Genomic DNA, 22,341 nt, shown 5'->3' on the forward strand with positions numbered 1-22,341 from the left:
TTTTCGTCAGCACGACGGCGTGGTGACGATGATGATGTTCCACCGACGCAGGGCTTCGCCTAAGCTCCGCAACGGTATTATCGAGGTGTAATATGGTGGAGGGGGGCACCGCACACGGCTAAGAGATCTCAAGGATCAATTGTTGTGTCTCTGGGGTGCCCCCTGCCCCCGTATATAAAGGAGCAAGGGGGAGGCAGCCGGCCAAGGGGAGAGGCGCGCCATAGGGGGGAGTCCTACTCCCACCGGGAGTAGGACTCCTCCTTTCCTTGTGGGAGTAGGAGAAGGGAAGGGGGAAGGAGAAAGAAGGAAGGGTGCGCCCCCCTTCCCTAGTCCAATTCGGACCAGACCATGGGGAGGGGTGCGGCCACCTTTTGAGGCCTTTCTCTCCTTCCCCGTATGGCCCATTAAGGCCCAATACGAATTCCCGTAACTCTCCGGTACTCCGAAAAATACCCGAATCACTCGGAACCTTTCCGAAGTCCGAATATAGTCGTCCAATATATCGATCTTTACGTCTCGACCATTTCGAGACTCCTCGTCATATCCCCGATCTCATCCGGGACTCCAAACTCCTTCGGTACATCAAAACTCAATAAAACTGTCATCGTAACGTTAAGCGTGCGGACCCTACGGGTTCGAGAACTATGTAGACATGACCGAGACACGTCTCCGGTCAATAACCAATAGCGGGACCTGGATGCCCATATTGGCTCCCACATATTCTACGAAGATCTTTATCGGTCAGACCGCATAACAACATACGTTGTTCCCTTTGTCACCGGTATGTTTACTTGCCCGAGATTTGATTGTCGGTATCTCGATACCTAGTTCAATCTCGTTACCGGCAAGTCTCTTTACTCGTTCCGTAACACATCATCCCGCAACTAACTCATTAGTCACAATGCTTGCAAGGCTTATAGTGATGTGGATTACCGAGTGGGCCCAGAGATACCTCTCCGACAATTGGAGTGACAAATCCTAATCTCGAAATACGCCAACCCAACAAGTACCTTTGGAGACACCTGTAGAGCACCTTTATAATCACCCATTTACGTTGTGACGTTTGGTAGCACACAAAGTGTTCCTCCGGTAAACGGGAGTTGCATAATCTCATAGTCATAGGAACATGTATAAGTCATGAAGAAAGCAATAGCAACATACTAAACGATCGAGTGCTAAGCTAACGGAATGGGTCAAGTCAATCACGTCATTCTCCTAATGAGGTGATCTCGTTAATCAAATGACAACTTATGTCTATGGCTAGGAAACATAACCATCTTTGATCAGCGAGCTAGTCAAGTAGAGGCATACTAGTGACACTCTGTTTGTCTATATATTCACACATGTATTATGTTTCTGGTTAATACAATTCTAGCATGAATAATAAACATTTATCATGATACAAGGAAATAAATAATACTTTATTATTGCCTCTAGGGCATATTTCCTTCAGTCTCCCACTTGCACTAGAGTCAATAATCTAGATTACACAGTAATGATTCTTACACCCATGGAGCCTTGGTGCTGATCATGTTTTGCTCGTGGAAGAGGCTTAGTCAGCGGGTCTGCAACATTCAGATCCGTATGTATCTTGCAAATTTCTATGTCTCCCACCTGGACTAAATCCCGGATGGAATTGAAGCGTCTTTTGATGTGCTTGGTTCTCTTGTGAAATCTGGATTCCTTTGCCAAGGCAATTGCACCAGTATTGTCACAAAAGATTTTCATAGGACCCGATGCACTAGGTATGACACCTAGATCGGATATGAAATCCTTCATCCAGACTCCTTCATTTGCTGCTTCCGAAGCAGCTATGTACTCTGCTTCACATGTAGATCCCGCCACGACGCTTTGTTTAGAACTGCACCAACTGACAGCTCCACCGTTCAATGTAAATACGTATCCGGTTTGCGGATTAGAATCGTCCGGATCAGTGTCAAAGCTTGCATCAACGTAACCATTTACGATGAGCTCTTTGTCACCTCCATATACGAGAAACATATCCTTAGTCCTTTTCAGGTATTTCAGGATGTTCTTGACCGCTGTCCAGTGATCCACTCCTGGATTACTTTGGTACCTTCCTGCTAGACTTATAGCAAGGCATACATCAGGTCTGGTACACAACATTGCATACATGATAGAGCCTATGGCTGAAGCATAGGGGACATCTTTCATCTTTTCTCTATCTTCTGCAGTGGTCGGGCATTGAGTCTTACTCAACTTCACACCTTGCAACACAGGCAAGAATCCTTTCTTTGCTTGATCCATTTTGAACTTCTTCAAAACTTTGTCAAGGTATGTGCTTTGTGAAAGTCCAATTAAGTGTCTTGATCTATCTCTATAGATCTTGATGCCCAATATATACGCAGCTTCACCAAGGTCTTTCATTGAAAAACTCTTATTCAAGTATCCCTTTATGCTATCCAGAAATTCTATATCATTTCCAATCAGTAATATGTCATCCACATATAATATCAGAAATGCTACAGAGCTCCCACTCACTTTCTTGTAAATACAGGCTTCTCCAAAAGTCTGTATAAAACCAAATGCTTTGATCACACTATCAAAGCGTTTATTCCAACTCCGAGAGGCTTGCACCAGTCCATAAATGGATCGCTGGAGCTTGCACACTTTGTTAGCTCCCTTTGGATCGACAAAACCTTCTGGTTGCATCATATACAACTCTTCTTTCAGAAATCCATTCAGGAATGCAGTTTTGACATCCATTTGCCAAATTTCATAATCATAAAATGCGGCAATTGCTAACATGATTCGGACAGACTTAAGCATCGCTACGGGTGAGAAGGTCTCATCGTAGTCAATCCCTTGAACTTGTCGAAAACCTTTCGCAACAAGTCGAGCTTTATAGACAGTAACATTACCATCAGCGTCAGTCTTCTTCTTGAAGATCCATTTATTTTCAATGGCTTGCCGATCATTGGGCAAGTCAACCAAAGTCCATACTTTGTTCTCATACATGGATCCCATCTCAGATTTCATGGCCTCAAGCCATTTTGCGGAATCTGGGCTCACCATCGCTTCTTCATAGTTCGTAGGTTCGTCATGGTCTAGTGACATAACTTCCAGAACAGGATTACCGTACCACTCTGGTGCGGATCTTACTCTGGTTGATCTACGAGGTTCAGTAATAACTTGATCTAAAGTTTCATGATCATCATCATTAACTTCCTCACTAATTGGTGTAGGTGTCTCAGAAACTGGTTTCTGTGATGAACTACTTTCCAATAAGGGAGCAGGTATAGTTACCTCATCAAGTTCTACTTTCCTCCCACTCACTTCTTTCGAGAGAAACTCCTTCTCTAGAAAATTTCCGAATTTAGCAACAAAAGTTTTGCCTTCGGATCTGTGATAGAAGGTATACCCAACAGTCTCCTTTGGGTATCCTATGAAGACACATTTCTCCGATTTGGGTTCGAGCTTATCAGGTTGAAGTTTCTTCACATAAGCATCGCAGCCCCAAACTTTAAGAAACGACAACTTTGGTTTCTTGCCAAACCACAGTTCATAAGGCGTCGTCTCAACGGATTTTGATGGTGCCCTATTTAACGTGAATGCAGCCGTCTCTAAAGCATAACCCCAAAACGATAGCGGTAAATCAGTAAGAGACATCATAGATCGCACCATATCTAGTAAAGTGCGATTACGACGTTCGGACACACCATTACGCTGTGGTGTTCCGGGTGGCGTGAGTTGCGAAACTATTCCGCATTGTTTCAAATGTAGACCAAACTCGTAACTCAAATATTCTCCTCCACGATCTGATCGTATAAACTTTATTTTCTTGTTACGATGATTTTCAACTTCACTCTGAAATTCTTTGAACTTTTCAAATGTTTCAGACTTATGTTTCATTAAGTAGATATACCCATATCTGCTTAAATCATCTGTGAAGGTGAGAAAATAACGATATCCGCCACGAGCCTCAACATTCATCGGACCACATACATCTGTATGTATGATTTCCAACAAATCTGTTGCTCTCTCCATAGTTCCGGCGAACGGTGTTTTAGTCATCTTGCCCATGAGGCACGGTTCGCAAGTACCAAGTGATTCATAATCAAGTGGTTCCAAAAGTCCATCAGTATGGAGTTTCTTCATGCGCTTTACACCGATATGACCTAAACGGCAGTGCCACAAATAAGTTGCACTATCATTATCAACTCTGCATCTTTTGGTTTCAATATTATGAATATGTGTCACTACTATCGAGATTCAACAAAAATAGACCACTCTTCAAGGGTGCATGACCATAAAAGATATTACTCATATAAATAGAACAACCATTATTCTCTGATTTAAATGAATAACCGTCTCGCATCAAACAAGATCCAGATATAATGTTCATGCTCAACGCTGGCACCAAATAACAATTATTTAGGTCTAAAACTAATCCCGAAGGTAGATGTAGAGGTAGCGTGCCGACCGCGATCACATCGACTTTGGAACCATTTCCCACGCGCATCGTCACCTCGTCCTTAGCCAATCTTCGCTTAATCTGTAGCCCCTGTTTCGAGTTGCAAATATTAGCAACAGAACCAGTATCAAATACCCAGGTGCTACTGCGAGCATTAGTAAGGTACACATCAATAACATGTATATCACATATACCTTTGTTCACCTTGCCATCCTTCTTATCCGCCAAATACTTTGGGCAGTTCCGCTTCCAGTGACCAGTTTGCTTGCAGTAGAAGCACTCAGTTTCAGGCTTAGGTCCAGACTTGGGTTTCTTCTCCTGAGCAGCAACTTGTTTGCTGTTCTTCTTGAAGTTCCCTTTCTTGTTCCCTTTACCCTTTTTCTTGAAACTGGTGGTCTTATTGACCATCAACACTTGATGCTCCTTTTTGATTTCTACCTCCGCAGCCTTTAGCATTGCGAAGAGCTCGGGAATTGTCTTACTCATCCCTTGCATATTATAGTTCATCACGAAGCTCTTGTAGCTTGGTGGCAGTGATTGAAGAATTCTGTCAATAACGCTATCATCCGGAAGATTAACTCCCAGTTGAATTAAGTGATTGTTATACCCAGACATTTTGAGTATATGCTCACTGACAGAACTATTCTCTTCCATCTTGCAGCTGAAGAACTTATTGGAGACTTCATATCTCTCAATTCGGGCATTTGCTTGAAATATTAACTTCAACTCCTGGAACATCTCATATGCTCCATGACGTTCAAAACGTCGTTGAAGACCCGGTTCTAAGCCGTAAAGCATGGCACACTGAACTATCGAGTAGTCATCAGCTTTGCTCTGCCAGACGTTCATAACATCTGGTGTTGCTCCTGCAGCAGGCCTGGCACCCAGCGGTGCTTCCAGGACGTAATTCTTCTGTGCAGCAATGAGGATAATCCTCAAGTTACGGACCCAGTCCGTGTAATTGCTACCATCATCTTTCAACTTTGCTTTCTCAAGAAACGCATTAAAATTCAACGGAACAACAGCACGGGCCATCTATCTACAATTAACATAGACAAGCAAAATACTATCAGGTATTAAGTTCATGATAAGTTCAAGTTCAATTAATCATATTACTTAAGAACTCCCACTTAGATAGACATCCCTCTAATCCTCTAAGTGATCACGTGATCCATATCAACTAAACCATGTCCGATCATCACGTGAGATGGAGTAGTTTCAATGGTGAACATCACTATGTTGATCATATCTACTATATGATTCACGCTCGACCTTTCGGTCTCCGTGTTCCGAGGCCATATCTGTTATATGCTAGGCTCGTCAAGTTTAACCTGAGTATTCCGCGTGTGCAACTGTTTTGCACCCGTTGTATTTGAACGTAGAGCCTATCACACCCGATCATCACGTGGTGTCTCAGCACGAAGAACTTTCGCAACGGTGCATACTCAGGGAGAACACTTATACTTTGATAATTTAGTGAAGGATCATCTTATAATGCTACCGTCAAACAAAGCAAGATAAGATGCATAAAGGATTAACATCACATGCAATCAATATAAGTGATATGATATGGCCATCATCATCTTGTGCTTGTGATCTCCATCTCCGAAGCACCGTGCTTGTGATCTCCATCTCCGAAGCACCGTCATGATCACCATCGTCACCGGCGCGACACCTTGATCTCCATCGTAGCATCGTTGTCGTCTCGCCAACTTATTGCTTTTACGACTATCGCTACCGCTTAGTGATAAAGTAAAACTATTACATGGCGATTGCATCTCATACAATAAAGCGACAACCATATGGCTCCTGCCAGTTGCCGATAACTCGGTTACAAAACATGATCATCTCATACAATAAAATATAGCATCATGCCTTGACCATATCACATCACAACATGCCCTGCAAAAACAAGTTAGACGTCCTCTACTTTGTTGTTGCATATTTTACGTGGCTGCTACGGGCTTAGCAAGAACCGTTCTTACCTACGCATCAAAACCACAACGATAGTTTGTCAAGTTGGTGCTGTTTTAACCTTCGCAAGGACCGGGCGTAGCCACACTCGGTTCAACTAAAGTGAGAGAGACAGACACCCGCCGGTCACCTTTAAGCAACGAGTGCTCGCAACGGTGAAACCAGTCTCGCGTAAGCGTACGCGTAATGTCGATCCGGGCCGCTTCATCTCACAATACCGCTGAACCAAAGTATGACATGCTGGTAAGCAGTATGACTTATATCGCCCACAACTCACTTGTGTTCTACTCGTGCATAGCATCAACGCATAAAACCAGGCTCGGATGCCAATGTTGGGGAACGTAGTAATTTCAAAAAATTTCCTACGCACACGCAAGATCATGGTGATGCATAGCAACGAGAGGGGAGAGTGTTGTCCACGTACCCTCGTAGACCGACAGCAGAAGCGTTATCACAACGCGGTTGATGTAGTCGTACGTCTTCACGATCCGACCGATCAAGTACCGAATGTACGGCACCTCCGAGTTCTACACACGTTCAGCTCGATGACGTCCCTCGAACTCCGATCCAGCCGAGTGTTGAGGGAGAGTTTCGTCAGCACAACGGCGTGGTGACGATGATGATGTTCCACCGACGCAGGGCTTCGCCTAAGCTCCGCAACGGTATTATCGAGGTGTAATATGGTGGAGGGGGGCACCGCACACGGCTAAGAGATCTCAAGGATCAATTGTTGTGTCTCTGGGGTGCCCCCTGCCCCCGTATATAAAGGAGCAAGGGGGAGGCAGCCGGCCAAGGGGAGAGGCGCGCCATAGGGGGGAGTCCTACTCCCACCGGGAGTAGGACTCCTCCTTTCCTTGTGGGAGTAGGAGAAGGGAAGGGGGAAGGAGAAAGAAGGAAGGGTGCGCCCCCCTTCCCTAGTCCAATTCGGACCAGACCATGGGGAGGGGTGCGGCCACCTTTTGAGGCCTTTCTCTCCTTTCCCGTATGGCCCATTAAGGCCCAATACGAATTCCCGTAACTCTCCGGTACTCCGAAAAATACCCGAATCACTCGGAACCTTTCCGAAGTCCGAATATAGTCGTCCAATATATCGATCTTTACGTCTCGACCATTTCGAGACTCCTCGTCATATCCCCGATCTCATCCGGGACTCCGAACTCCTTCGGTACATCAAAACTCAATAAAACTGTCATCGTAACGTTAAGCGTGCGGACCCTACGGGTTCGAGAACTATGTAGACATGACCGAGACATGTCTCCGGTCAATAACCAATAGCGGGACCTGGATGCCCATATTGGCTCCCACATATTCTACGAAGATCTTTATCGGTCAGACCGCATAACAACATACGTTGTTCCCTTTGTCACCGGTATGTTTACTTGCCCGAGATTTGATCGTCGGTATCTCGATACCTAGTTCAATCTCGTTACCGGCAAGTCTCTTTACTCGTTCCGTAACACATCATCCTGCAACTAACTCATTAGTCACAATGCTTGCAAGGCTTATAGTGATGTGCATTACCGAGTGGGCCCAGAGATACCTCTCCGACAATTGGAGTGACAAATCCTAATCTCGAAATACGCCAACCCAACAAGTACCTTTGGAGACACATGTAGAGCACCTTTATAATCACCCATTTACGTTGTGACGTTTGGTAGCACACAAAGTGTTCCTCCGGTAAACGGGAGTTGCATAATCTCATAGTCATAGGAACATGTATAAGTCATGAAGAAACCAAAAGCAACATACTAAACGATCGAGTGCTAAGCTAACGGAATGGGTCAAGTCAATCACGTCATTCTCCTAATGAGGTGATCTCGTTAATCAAATGACAACTTATGTCTATGGCTAGGAAACATAACCATCTTTGATCAACGAGCTAGTCAAGTAGAGGCATACTAGTGACACTCTGTTTGTCTATATATTCACACATGTATTATGTTTCCGGTTAATACAATTCTAGCATGAATAATAAACATTTATCATGATACAAGGAAATAAATAATACTTTATTATTGCCTCTAAGGCATATTTCCTTCACCTTCCTGGCAGGGACGCATTCGTGTTAAATACACAGAGGATCAAGTACATCATGCGCAGGTTGTTGCCAGACTTTGCCCCTACTCCAAGCTATACAAGAGAAGGCTAATCCTATGCTAACAACCTGCACTATCTCTTTACAGCTCACGCATACAATATATGTGACAGCATGTCACGTTTACACAACTACTAGCCTACCTTTTAACATCCTCCCTTAATCTTAACGTATCAAGTTTTAGATTATGCTTGAAGGCTTGTAGTTGTCTGACTTGAAGGGGCTTGGTGAATCCATCTGCAACTTGGTCTCCTGTTGGAATAAATCGAATGTCCAACAATTTTTGTGCAACTCTTTCTCGGACGAAATGATAGTCAATCTCTATGTGTTTTGTTCTTCCGTGAAACACGGGATTTGCAGAAAGGCATGTTGCCACAAGATTGTCACGCCATAAACATGACATGTGTGATCTTCCAATACCCAACTCATCGAGTAGAGTTTCTATCCACATTACCTCAGCAGTTGCATTTGCCAGAGATTTATACTCTGCTTCAGTGTTAGAGCGTGAGACTGTGGCCTGTTTCTTTGCATTCCAGGATACAAGATTTGATCCAAAGAAGATTGCAAAACCTCCAGTTGATCTCCTGTCATCTGGACATCCAGCCCAATCTGCATCAGAAAATGTACTTACTGCTGTTGAAGGAGACTTGCATATCTTGAGACCTATTTCAGCACTCCCTTGGATATATCTTATTATTCTCTTTATAGCTGTCCAATGCAGAGAAGTAGGAGCATGCAAAAATTGACAGACCTTATAATCAGCGAAAGATATGTCAGGTCTTGTCAATGTTAGATACTGTAATGCACCAACTGTACTCCTGTATTTAGTCCCTTCTTCCGGACTTAACAGTTAGGCCAACTCCAACGGGCGACCCCAAACAGACGTCTATTCCTTTGTCCGTTTGGTTCGGGCAAAGGGGCACAGTCTAGCCTCTTTTGCGGACGCGTAGGCAGTGCGTCCAATGCGGCTGACGCATTTGGTCCGCCCGGTCGGAAGGCCAAATGTAGACAATTTTTGTTCTTAATATTGTATATAGTTTCACAACAGAATAAAACCACCTATTTTTACTCCTAATGTCTCAGTTGGTAGGGTAGTCGGTTATTTTTCGTCTCCCACTTTCGTCCGATTTTTCCCGTCTGGTTTTTTTTCCATCTCACCCCTCACCACTCCTTTTCTACCAGTTTATTTTCCTCTGCACTCTTTCCTTGTAAACCACACTTTCCTAAGGTAGAAAAGATCACAAGTCTAACTTTTGTAACTTACCTAAATCAACCGATTCCTCCCATCAATGCAATTTGTTTTAGGAAATAAAATAATGAATTTTAAGGAACCAAATAACGGAATTTAAGGAAAAATCCGATTGACTACTTGACTGATATATATCCGAACCTTCCTTCTCCAAATAAAAATCAATCAATAGTTATGAAGAGAGTCATGACTTACCTTTTCTTCTTCCATCCTTCCCGTCCAATCTATGAATCTTTATTGTCTTCTCTTCTACTTCCCGCCTTCCCCCCACGCCGCCTCCCCGCACCGCGCCGCCTCCAGCCTTCCCCCACGCGCCTTCCCACACCGCCTCTCCTGCCCGTGGCAATGCACTGACGTCTCCGCTGCCGTTTCCATCCTGGAGTTCGTCCAACCCCGGCATTCTCCCCTGTTTAAGACTCCACCCCTATCTGATGGCGTGATGGGCTTCCTTGTGGTGCGCCGGCTCCCGCCTGCGAAGGTGCAGGCCACCGGGACAAGGAGGTGGCCATGGCCAACTCCACAGTGCGAATGTCCTCCTTGTGTTGGAGTGCACGTCCGGCGAGGTCGGCGGTGAGGACTATGGTCGCTGCCAGATCGATGTTGGTCGGCCGTCCTGCCTACGTGTCTATGACGCCTTATTCCCGGCGATGACGACGGCGTAGGCTGCGAGAGCCATCTTAGGGGCGTTCGCGAGTGCGCCGCTCAAGCTGCGTTCTTCTTCACCGATAACCACACCCCGGATGATGTAGCATGGAAAGAACTGTGAGGCCCCTTTCTTTCTATTTTTCTCGTTGCTTGATCTGATTGCATAATCCCAGGAAATAATTTCTTGGTCTGATTGTGTGCAGATTTACTTTTTATTATTATGAGTGCCATCTCTGCTATCATGTCTCTTCTGTAACAATCAAACGGCATGCCAATCCTTTCAGATTATGGAGTAAAAAATCTAGACTCATGAAATACGCTCCAGCTATGCCGCAAGACTAGATTATGCGGTAAAAAACCAATACTCATGAAATACGCTCCAGCTATGCTACAAGAATAGATAATTTCAGGAGCTATGATGCGGTGACCAAAGATATAATACAAAGATGGACATACCCTACGTGCCTGATGCGTTATCCTTTGGTAACTTTGTAATGAAACTTCACACGCATGGAATTTAAGGCATAAGGTATGCGTAGTTGCATACTATGAGGAGCCGCAATAAAGATTTATTTCTGTACCTCGTTTGATATCGTTCCTTGATTCATTATTCAAAATCTAGATGAATTTATCAAATCAATATGTTTAATTTGGAGTGAAGAATATTAATTCATAGTATTATTAAAATGCTTTGTTTAAGGTACATGGACTGTTTTAATCTGTGATTTTTGGGCATGAATTTTTGCCTGTCATTTAGGTCTATAGGTATGTAATATTTGATTCTTGTAAATAATATAACAACACTTTTTCATATTTCTATCCAGCAACATTTCAGATATTGATTACATTCTTATTTGCATCTTTTCAGATTAAACTTGGAAAGAATGTTGTTGTCCCTGCCTATTCAAAAGTGTCACTACCTGAGAAGCCTTCAAATGAAGATAGTGATGAGGAATTTGAGTATGCTGACACCAATTATGTAGTTACAGATAGTCCATGTAAGTATGCATGCCCTAAAATTTCTATTATTGTTCATACATGTCTTTTCAATTTATTCTTGTATCACTCATGTTTTACTTAGCAAACTCGCTTTCTGTATTGCAGCCTTTTCCAGCACGAAGAGTAATGCCGACTACCCAATCATCATATCTGAACATCATGACTTAGGGGCATCTGAGGTATTCCTCTATTCTTAGTTTGGTGCAGTGAATTCTGCAATGTGTGCTTGGCGTTACTTTTGTTGTCATGGTTACATACATGCACCCTCCTGATACATTTGTCATGTCTTGATCTTATAATCATCTGTGGTTACTGTCTATGATATTGCTTAGGCAGGTACCTCTGGTGTCCTTGGTTACATATGGGCAAGTGGTGATACTGGGATTCAGGAGGACTGGAGGCAATCAGTTTCTCCGATTCCTAAAGAAAAAATTCAAGAGTTGCATCATCCTGTTTCTTTTGAAGATGAAGAAGGATCAGAAGATGACTTGAACAACCGTCCATCTGAAGCAGACCGTGACAATGATTCTGAGAATAGCGTGGTTGAGGATGATGATTATACTAAGTTTGAGAAACAGGTTTGTAACATATAATTGGGAGCTCATACTCCTTTTGTTTTCACATTGCTGATTGGTTTACCCTACTTAGATCAAAGAGATATTCCAAGAGGCACTTGATGGGGTTCATCCAGATAATTTTATACAAATCAATGCACTCAGGCGTAAATTTCTGCATATTTTGAGTTGAGGCAAAAAGGAAGTTATAGGATATGTTTGTAGCTTTCCAACAGTATCGTATTTGAGTTTGGTCAGTGGCGCAAGAGTTGCACCCGAAATAAGTTTATGTCTGAATTTATTTCATAGTGATTGTTATTTGTTTTGAAGATTTAAGCCATGAGGATGTCATAATTAAATTACGGCTACAACATGAAATTTGTAGTTGTAGATAACTATATTGGTATCTTTTGTTGTGTTTGGTCAAGCAGAATTAAAGAGATGGAGACATCATTGAGGAAACAATAAGTAAACAGATTAAGGTAGAAAAAAATTCTTTATAGTATTAATTGTTAAAAAATAAATTTATTGATGACTATGATTACTATAGTGATTCCAACATTGTGCTCGCCTTGCTAAACACTGTGAAGCAAAGGAAAGCCACAAGACTAGATGTTCCCCTCAACCTGAAGATGTGAAGTACACTGCCGCTCCCGGTATATGTGTTACTTCTGCTGGATGATGCTCCGTTGCCGTTGTTGCCTGATCCCTCCCAACTGCCGTTCTCTTGTTGCTCGATGAAGTTGGTCATGCTGCTAGCTTTGCATGCTATGGAGTCTCTATCTCATCTTTGATAAATTCAGTTTTGGTCTATACACGTGTTTGTATCGGCCAGGTCCAAGATCTGGCTGATGATATTGTTTTGACTAATAATGATCTAATTATGCATACCTTTTTGGGCATATATGTATGTCAATATACATTATTAAGTACTGGGCAAAAGTGGGGGGATTTATTATATCTCGGTGTGGACCATCGTCTTTTAACTGAATCTATATGTTTGTTCAATCGAATTTAGATTTATTATATCTCCAAGATGCACCTCTAGTCCTGGTTGATTAACCGTGACCTCGGCCACTCAGATCCACGGCCATCACGTGATACCATGAGGCTCTCTAAGATAATATTTTTGAAACTGAATGTTATTATACCATACTACAATGGACCAAATGGATAAAGAATTGTAAGATGTTGAAAAGAAACACCAACATCAGTATATTTTACCATGGTACAATTGCAGATCATCTGCTACTTCTTTCTTGTACACAGGAATAATTCAGAATATACCATACTGCAAATTACAAAAAAAATAAAAATTGGAGACCCTATAAAAGGTTACCTGATGTTCATCAGTCCTGCTAGTGCTTTGACTTAGCCTAATAGGGGTAACGCCATTGAAATGATCATCAAATTGAAAAAGTGCAAGCTTCTTGTTCACTGTACTTTTTTGCAAGACTGCTGAACAAATGAACTTAATAAACTAGAGAATACCTCGCACGTTGCTGCGTGAATCGATTGCAATATATTTTAGTGATTTGATTGTATGATGCTTTCATCGTTGAATTACTAATATATGAACTAAAGCTGAAAATAAATATTACATATTGTATTTGATTATTATGTAGTCAGAAAATATTTTGAATATAGGTGGTACAACGTAATAGAAAAAAATTATGCATGTTGAGTGGACTTTTGATGAGGTGGCATGTGTGGTGAGATGAAAGGTGTGCATGAGGTCAACTAATAATGCTTTTTCTCTCTCATGCATCTAGTGGTGGGCCTTTGATGATGTGGCATGTGTGCATGTTGAGATAAATAGTATAGTGGGGATCAACTTCTTATGTATATAGGATTATTTCTTAGGCTAGAACCCACTTATGAAGGATACAATAGGTTTCGGTAGAGGAACTGATCGCTCAGAAGAATGACCCGAAATGTAAGAAGAAGGAAAAAGTGTGGAAGCGTATGCCTTCCTGGCAGGGACGCATTCGTGTTAAATACACAGAGGATCAAGTACATCATGCGCAGGTTGTTGCCAGACTTTGCCCCTACTCCAAGCTATACAAGAGAAGGCTAATCCTATGCTAACAACCTGCGCTATCTCTTTACAGCTCACGCATACAATATACGTGACAACATGTCACGTTTACACAACTACTAGCCTACCTTTTAACATCCTCCCTTAATCTTAACGTATCAAGGTTTAGATTATGCTTGAAGGCTTGTAGTTGTCTGACTTGAAGGGGCTTGGTGAATCCATCTGCAACTTGGTCTCCTGTTGGAATAAATCGAATGTCCAACAATTTTTGTGCAACTCTTTCTCGGACGAAATGATAGTCAATCTCTATGTGTTTTGTTCTTCCGTGAAACACGGGATTTGCAGAAAGGCATGTTGCCACAAGGTTGTCACGCCATAAACATGACATGTGTGATCTTCCAATACCCAACTCATCGAGTAGAGTTTCTATCCACATTACCTCAGTGATAATCCCCAAGTGCAAGGAATCATCGTAGCAATTTCCAAAGGTGGAAGTGATAAGTATGGAGTGTCGAACCCACAAGGAGCTAAAGGTAAGATCAATATTCTCTCAAGCCCTATCTGCCACTGATACGACTCTACGTACACCGAACGTTTGCTTCCAACTAGCAACGAGAAATAAAACTATGTTGTGGGTATGAAGAGGATAACTTTGTATGATATCGGAGAGCTAAAATATAAAAGTAGGTGCTGTTATCATAAAGTTAGAATATATTACTAAATATTATAAATAGCGCGTGTGGAATAATGGTGGATCGGTGTGCGGAATTGTCCTAGGCAATTGTTAACAAGACCGATAGTCGTCATTGCAATTGCATATGAGGGAGAGGCATAAGCTAACATACTTTCTCTACTTGGATCATATGCACTTATGATTGGAACTCTAGCAAGCATCCGCAACTACTAAAGATCATTAAGGTAAAACCCAACCATAGCATTAAAGCATCAAGTCTTCTTTATTCCCATACGCAACAATCCCTCTTACTAGGGTTTATGTTTCAGTCACTCACCAACCCACTATAAGCGAATCATGAATGTATTGCAACACCCTACATCGGGAATCCCTCACGCTTGCGCGACATGGAGGGCACCATAGGACAGCACCAAAATAAAACATACAACTCGTACCAATCTAGATCATCAATCAACCCAAAGACAAAGGATATCTACTCAAAACATCATAGGATGGCAACACATCATTGGATCATAATATGTGGCATAAAGCACCATGTTCAAGTAGGGATTACAGCGGGGTGCGGGAGAGTGGACCGCGTAAAAGAGATGAGGATGGTGATGATGATGGTGATGTTGATGAAGACGATCACCGCGGCGATGATTCCCCTCCCGATGGCACTCCGGCGCCACCGGAAGAGAGGAGGAGAGGTTCTCCCCCTTGTGCTTCTTACTCCATGGCCTCCACCCTCTGGTCCTTGGCCTTCATGGTGATGATGGCCCCTCCGGGATACTCCTCCATGGCCACCGGTGATGATGGCCTCCTCCGGCAGGGTGCCGGAGAGGGCCTAGATTGACTTCTCGTGGCTACAGAGGCTTGCGGCGGAGGAACGTCCGATCTAGGTTTCTTTCTGGAAGTTTGGGTATATATAGAAGAGTTTTGCCTTGATTTCACGTCAGGGGGGTTTCCGGGCAGTCCACGAGGCAGGGGGCGCGCCCTAGGTGGGCGCGCCCCCACCCTCGTGGGCAGCCCGGGACTCTTCTGGCCTGCTTCTGGTACTCCGTGGGCTTCTTCTGGTCCAAAAATGATCTCCATCAAGTGGCACGTCAATTGGACTCCGTTTAGTTTTCCTTTTCTGCGATACTCTAAAACAAGGAGAAAACAGAAACTGGCACTGGGCTCTAGGTTAATAGGTTAGTCCCAAAAATCATATAAAATATCATATAAATGCATATAAAACATCCTAGAAGGATAGTATAATAGCATGAATACTTCATAAATTATTGATACGTTGGAGACGTATCAGCATCCCCAAGCTTAATTGCTGCTCGTCCTCGAGTAGGTAAATGATAAAAGAAACAATTTATGAAGTGTGAATGCTAGCAAGTGCTTAAGTTTGATCAATGATAATTCCAATCACTTTTTCTAGCATCATTACATGTCATAACAATAGCTCATCTCATAAAACTTTTCATGATCAAGTAACAAGCAAATCACATGCTTAAAGTATAGATCATAAACTTTCTTGAAAACTAACAAACAATATTCTCAGTCATCAAACAATTGCAATTCATCTTATTTTCAGGAAGAGTCTATGTCAGAGCTTTGATTTAGCAAACTCCACATACTCAACTATCATTTAATCTTTCACAATTGCTAACACTCATGCAATACTTGTGGTTATGGAGTTTTAATCGGACACAGAGAAAGATAGGGGCTTATAGTTTCGCCTCCCAACCTTTTACCTCAAGGGTAATGTCAACAATAATAGCTCATGCTAACTTACATCCAATTAGATATATATATCAGGATCCTTCCAACATCCTATACTTGCCAAAGGATAAAATGTAAAAAGGAAAGGTGAAGATCACCAAGACTCTTGCATAAGGTAGAAGATAAAAGTAAAAGATAGGCCCTTCATAGAGGGAAGCAGAGGTTGCCATGCGCTTTCAGGGTTGGATGCACAAAATCTTAATGCGAAAGAATGTCACTTTATATTGCCACTTGTGATATGGACCATTATTATGCAGTCCGTCGCTTTTATTTCTTCCACATCACAAGATCGTATAAAGCTTATTTCCTCCACACCAATCAATCATACATATTTAGAGAGCAATTTTTATTGCTTGCACCGATGACAACTTACTTGAAGGATCTTACTCAATCCATAGGTAAATATGGTGGACTCTCATGGCAAAACTGGTTTTAAGGATATTTGGAAGCACAAGTAGTATCTCTACTTGGTGCAAAGAATTTGGCTAGCATGAGGGGGAAAGGCAAGCTCAACATGTTGGATGATCCATGAAAATATACTTTATTTCAGATATAAGAAAACATAACCCATTATGTTGTCTTCCTTGTCCAACATCAACTCTTTAGCATGTCATATTTTAATGAGTGCTCCCAATCATAAAAGATGTCCAAGATAGTATATTTATATGTGAAACCTCTCTTCCGTCAATATTCTTTCATGAATTGTTGAAGTGACCAATTCTACGTTTGCTAACTTTCAATAAGTTTACTACCTATACTTATTATGTGTGAAGTTATTACTCCCCATGTTATAAGCATATGAAAAATATATAAATTCAGGTTTATGACATTCAATTTATTCAACCATTTACTCATAGGATATACGTGAAGCACACGAGTAAATGACAAACTACTCCAAAAGATTATGAGTGAAGAACACTGAGTAGTCAAATAATTAACTAGCCATGGGAGGATTCTTTTTCATTCAATATTTCAGATCCAATGATTTTATTCAAGCAGCAAGTAAAATTGAAAATATGCTCCAAGCAAAACACATATCATGTGACGAATAAAAATATAGCTCCGAGTAAGGTATACCGATAGTCTTGAAGACGAAAGAGGGGATGCCTTCCGGGGCATCCCCAAGCTTAGGTACTTGAGTATTCCTTGAATATTGCCTTGGGGTGCCTTGGGCATCCCCAAGCTTAGGTTCTTTCCACTCCTTATTCTCCTCATATCGATATCTCACCCAAAACTTGAAAACTTCAATCACACAAAACTTAACCAAACTTTGTGAGATAGGTTAGTATGATAAAGAGTAAACCATTCACTTTGGTACTGTCTAAGACAAGGTTCATAATTGTTCTCACACAATGCCTACTGTACCATATCATTTCTACAAATTATATTGAGAAATATAAGCCATAGAAACTAGAAAACAAGCAAACTATGCAATGAAAACAGAATCTGTCAGAAACAGAACAGTCTGTAATGATCTGAACAATAACCATACTTCTGCTACTCCAAAAATTATGAAATTAATTGGTGGACGTGAGGAATTTGTATATTAATCTTCTGCAAAAAGAATCAACTCAAAATCACTCATCTGTAAAAAATGACATCTATTCTCGTGAGCGCAAAGTTTCTGTTTTTTACAGCAAGATCACATTAACTTTCACCCAAGTCTTCCCAAAGGTCTTACTTGGCACTTTATTGAAACAAAAGCTATATAACATGATCACTACAGTAGTTTAATCATGTAGACACACAAAAACAGCAAGGGTAAATATTGGGTTGTCTCCCAACAACGCTTTTCTTTAATGCCTTTTAGCTAGGCATGATGATTTCAATGATGCTCACATAAAAGATAGGAATTGAAGCACAAAGAGAGCATCTTGAAGAATATGACTAGCACATTTAAATATAACCTACTTCCTATGCCTAGGGATTTTGTGAGCACACAATTTATAAGAACAACAATCAACTAGCATAGGAAGGCAAAACAAGTATAACTTCAAAACTTTAAGCACATAGAGAGGAAACTTGATATTATTGCAACTCCTACAAGCATGTATTCCTCCCTCATAATAATTTTCAGTAGCATCATGGATAGCAACTTTGTTCTCATACTCAATTGGAACCTCTTCCGAAATAGTGGAATCATTACTAGCTAAAGTTGACACTCTTCCAAATCCACTTTCATAAATATCACACTAAGATGCAACACCCTCCAAGATAGTGGGATCACTAATTCCTAAAGTTGACACTCTTCCAAACCCACTTTAAATGATAGTATTATTCATACTCCAAAAGATATAAGTGAAGTTCATGGAGCATTCTACAATTAACATAGACTAACCAATATCCAAGCTCAAAATATATAAGTGAAGCACACGAAGCATTCTATAAAACCATAATCAAAAGATTTAAGTGAAGCACAAAGAGTAATTCTATAAGATCGTACTTAAAAGATATAAGTGAAGCACATGAAGTATTATATAAATTGATGAAGGGACATCTCATACTAGCATGGTTCTAAAAGAAAAAGAAAAACACAAAGGACACAAATCATGTGAACACAACAAAAACCGATGTATACCGATATTTGTTGAAGAAGAAAGATGGGATGCCAACCGGGGCATCCCCAAGCTTAGATGCTTGAGTATCCTTTGAAATATTTACTTGGGATGCCTTGGGAATCCCCAAGATTGAACTCTTGACTCTCTTTATTATTCTCACATCGGTAACTCCTCGTTCTTCGAACACTTCATCCACAAAAACTTAACAAAAACTTTGTGAGATCCGTTAGTATAGCAAAGCAAATCACTACTATAAGTACTGTTGCAAACCAATTCATATGTTGTTTTTGTATTGTAGCTACTGTAATATAACTTTTACATGGCTTAATCCACTGATAGAAATCGATAGTTTCATCAAAACAAGCAAGCAATGCATCAAAAACAGAATCTGTCTTAAACAGGACAGTCTGTAGTAATCTGGAAGTTTGGTAAACTTCTGTAACTCCTCAAATTATGAAATAAATTTGAAAATTTGCAAAATTTGTACAGAAGTAATGTGAAAAAAATTTCAGACCCATTTGACTCTCCAGTAAAAATTGTAAATTCATGCACTACAGCCAAAGTTTCTGTTTTTGTTCTGCACATAGTAAACAAGCAATCTAATCATCCTAAAACCAAAGCTTGGCACATTATTTTTATAATACAATGGATATATACAAGGGGATAATTATTTACAGAGAAACTTCCATGAAAAATTCTACATTGTTTCCGTGAGCATGAACACAAGTGCTCAAGGTCGACCCTCACTTCTTCAATGCATAACTTTCCAATCGCTTCTCCTTTTGAAAAACTTTGTAGGCATGAGAGGCAAGTAATTTTTTTTGTATTTTCATTCTTTTAATTTTTTTTGTATGTTTCACCCACAACTAAAAAGAAACAAAAAGGAAAAACAAAATCTACTTAGTGAAGAAAGCAAACAAGCACACACGAGAATATCAACCCCACGCTATTGCTCCCCGGCAACGGTGCCAGAAAAGAGCTTGATAATCCCCAAGTGCAAGGAATCATCGTAGCAATTTCCAAAGGTGGAAGTGATAAGTATGGAGTGTCGAACCCACAAGGAGCTAAAGGTAAGATCAATATTCTCTCAAGCCCTATCTGCCACTGATACGACTCTACGTACACCGAACGTTTGCTTCCAACTAGCAACGAGAAATAAAACTATGTTGTGGGTATGAAGAGGATAACTTTGTATGATATCGGAGAGCTAAAATATAAAAGTAGGTGCTGTTATCATAAAGTTAGAATATATTACTAAATATTATAAATAGCGAGTGTGGAATAATGGTGGATCGGTGTGCGGAATTGTCCTAGGCAATTGTTAACAAGACCGATAGTCGTCATTGCAATTGCATATGAGGGAGAGGCATAAGCTAACATACTTTCTCTACTTGGATCATATGCACTTATGATTGGAACTCTAGCAAGCATCCGCAACTACTAAAGATCATTAAGGTAAAACCCAACCATAGCATTAAAGCATCAAGTCCTCTTTATTCCCATACGCAACAATCCCTCTTACTAGGGTTTGTGTTTCAGTCACTCACCAACCCACTATAAGCGAATCATGAACGTATTGCAACACCCTACAGCGGGAATCCCTCACGCTTGCGCGACACGGAGGGCATCATAGGACAGCACCAAAATAAAACATACAACTCGTACCAATCTAGATCATCAATCAACCCAAAGACAAAGGATATCTACTCAAAACATCATAGGATGGCAACACATCATTGGATCATAATATGTGGCATAAAGCACCATGTTCAAGTAGGGATTACAGCGGGGTGCGGGAGAGTGGACCGCGTAAAATAGATGAGGATGGTGATGATGATGGTGATGTTGATGAAGACGATCACCGCGGCGATGATTCCCCTCCCGATGGCACTCCGACGCCACCGGAAGAGAGGAGGAGAGGTTCTCCCCCTTGTGCTTCTTCCTCCATGGCCTCCACCCTCTGGTCCTTGGCCTTCATGGTGATGATGGCCCCTCCGGGATACTCCTCCATGGCCACCGGTGATGATGGCCCCCTCCGGCAGGGTGCCGGAGAGGGCCTAGATTGACTTCTCGTGGCTACAGAGGCTTGCGGCGGCGGAACTTCCGATCTAGGTTTCTTTCTGGATGTTTGGGTATATATAGAAGAGTTTTGCATTGATTTCACGTCAGGGGGGTTTCCGGGCTGTCCACGAGGCAGGGGGCGCGCCCTAGGGGGGTGGGCGCGCCCCCACCCTCGTGGGCAGCCCGGGACTCTTCTGGCCTGCTTCTGGTACTCTGTGGGCTTCTTCTGGTCCAAAAATGATCCCCGTCAAGTGGCACGTCAATTGGACTCCGTTTAGTTTTCCTTTTCCGCGATACTCTAAAACAAGGAGAAAATAGAAATTGGCACTGGGCTCTAGGTTAATAGGTTAGTCCCAAAAATCATATAAAATATCATATAAATGCGTATAAAACATCCTAGAAGGATAGTATAATAGCATGAATACTTCATAAATTATAGATACGTTGGAGACGTATCCCTCAGCAGTTGCATTTGCCAGAGATTTATACTCTGCTTGAGTGTTAGAGCGTGAGACTGTGGCCTCTTTCTTTGCATTCCAGGATACAAGATTTGATCCAAAGAAGATTGCAAAACCTCCAGTTGATCTCCTATCATCTGGACATCCAGCCCAATCTGCATCAGAAAATGTACTTACTGCTGTTGAAGGAGACTTACATATCTTGAGACCTATTTCAGCACTCCCTTGGATATATCTTATTATTCTCTTTACAGCTATCCAATGCAGAGAAGTAGGAGCATGCAAAAATTGACAAACCTTATAATGAGCGAAAGATATGTTAGGTCTTGTCAATGTTAGATACTGTAATGCGCCAACTGTACTCCTGTATTTAGTCCCTTCTTCTGGACTTAACAGTTAGGCCAACTCCAATGGGCGACCCCAAACAGACGTCTATTCCTTTGTCCGTTTGGTTCGGGCAAAGGGGCGCGGTCTAGCCTCTTTTGCGGATGCGTAGGCAGTGCGTCCAATGCGGCTGACGCATTTGGTCCGCCCGGTCGGAAGGCCAAATGTAGACAATTGTTTTTCTTAATATTGTATATAGTTTCACAACAGAATAAAAACACCTATTTTTAGTCCTAATGTCTCAGTTGGTAGGGTAGTCGGTTATTTTTCGTCTCCCACTTTCGTCCGATTTTTCCCGTCTGGTTTTTTTCCATCTCACCTCTCACCACCCCTTTTCTACCAGTTTATTTTCCTCTGCACTCTTTCCTTGTAAACCAACACTTTCCTAAGGTAGAAAGATCACAAGTCTAACATTTCTAACTTACCTAAATCAACCGATTCCTCC

The 22,341-nt window shown here is 41.7% G+C and overlaps 1 pseudogene; it reads left to right on the forward strand.

The window, feature by feature from the left end:
- Nucleotides 1-10,192: 10,192 nt before the first annotated feature.
- LOC120964464 (uncharacterized) overlaps nucleotides 10,193-22,341 on the forward strand; it is a 30,846-nt pseudogene continuing 18,697 nt past the window's right edge.

Source organism: Aegilops tauschii, chromosome 5, assembly GCF_002575655.3.
Source record: "Aegilops tauschii subsp. strangulata cultivar AL8/78 chromosome 5, Aet v6.0, whole genome shotgun sequence".
NCBI lineage: Eukaryota > Viridiplantae > Streptophyta > Magnoliopsida > Poales > Poaceae > Aegilops > Aegilops tauschii.